Below are 1541 nucleotides of genomic sequence, written 5' to 3'. Positions count from 1 at the left end.
TATGGCAGAGCTTAGAGTTTAGATCTTAGTGAATATGTCTTAGTTTGAAGTGTTGGTAGCTTGTGGACCATGATCTAGGTCCTAAGGAGTTAGGGTTTGAGCCACAATCGTTATGTGAGGGTATTAACGGGTAAAGTTGGAAACTTTACCCTTAAAAGGACGTTGTTGGGGTACAAGTGAAGTATGGAGCTTACATTTGAATATTAGGAGCTTAAACCATTAAGACGAAGCCACAGATAAAGGAACTCGATGAGTTCATAAAGGAACTCGACGAGTCGGTTTGGTTTGTCCCGATTCTATGAAGGACAGGACTCGGCGAGTCTGTAGAGTGACTCGACGAGTTGGGTGAACTCACGATTGACTTTGACTTTAACTAAGCTTTGACTCTGTCCAAAATGTTGACTTTGACCGGGGGGTAAATAGGCATTTTATCCTAAGAAGGATTATCAGTTTTTCCTTAAGTATTATGTTGGTAATGATAGCTTGGGGAGTCGAAAGATCAGCAGTTCAGGGATCTGCCAACTAGCAGCAAGAGGTTTATTTGTGGGATTCGGTAGTTAGCTTGTGAGGTGAGTTTTCTCTTATAGGAGCGGGTCGAAGGAACTAATGTCGGGTTGTTTATTTATGTTAGTGTATGCCAGACCTAGGTCCGATGTCGGGGTTAGCCCAATGTAGATTGCATGTTTCGGACTTCAATCCGATGCCAGCGCAAGCCTGAGAAATATTTATTTTATATGTTATGTGTTCTGTGTTCTGGAATTCGGTCCGATATCGGGGCAATCCCAAGGAAGGTCTAAGCCTTCCGTACTTCGTCCGATGTCGGGCGGGACCCGAGGAAGGAATCCATGTTTAGTTATACTTGTTGTCTTTGTGATACTTGTATGTGCTTGGTAGGGAGGTAAGTGTGGGAAGGGACCCGTATGTCATCAGTAGCTGAGTGTGGACAATATTCCATATCTCATTATTAGTAGAGTAAGGGCGGGGCCCAAGATAGGCGGGGCCTTGAGACTAGCAGTTATAGTGTTGTGTATGATTGTTATGTACCAGCATGATTATGATTATATGTTTGTATGTATAGAGTGGGAAGGGACCAGAGACAGGTGGGGCCTAGTAGAAACATATCTTTATACCGAGCGGGGCTCGATGTTAGGCGGGGCCTGATGCCAGATTTGTACGGTGTCGGGTGGGGCCTAGTGTTGCGGGCTAGGCCTAATGTTTGCATTATGTGATTATGTGTATGGTATGTGGTAGTTTGGGGAGAATCACTAAGCTTCGGGTTTATAGTTTTCAGTTTTGGTTTCAGGTACTTCTACTAGCAAGGGGAAGAGCTCGGGATGACTGCATGACACACACCACAACTTTTAGCCTGGGATGATTTACACTGATATTTTGACATATGATTTTGATACAGTATTTTGTTATGATGATTTGAGATACATTACTTATGTCTTTTTATGAGATGATGAATGGTATTTATGGTTTTTATGAATAATTAAAATGAAATTTTTTTACCATATTTTGGGATGTTACAAGTTGGTATC

The sequence above is a fragment of the Lactuca saligna genome, chromosome 8, assembly GCF_052625555.1.
Source record: "Lactuca saligna cultivar CGN05327 chromosome 8, ASM5262555v1, whole genome shotgun sequence".
In the NCBI taxonomy this organism is placed as follows: domain Eukaryota; kingdom Viridiplantae; phylum Streptophyta; class Magnoliopsida; order Asterales; family Asteraceae; genus Lactuca; species Lactuca saligna.
This window is presented reverse-complemented; position numbering follows the sequence as displayed.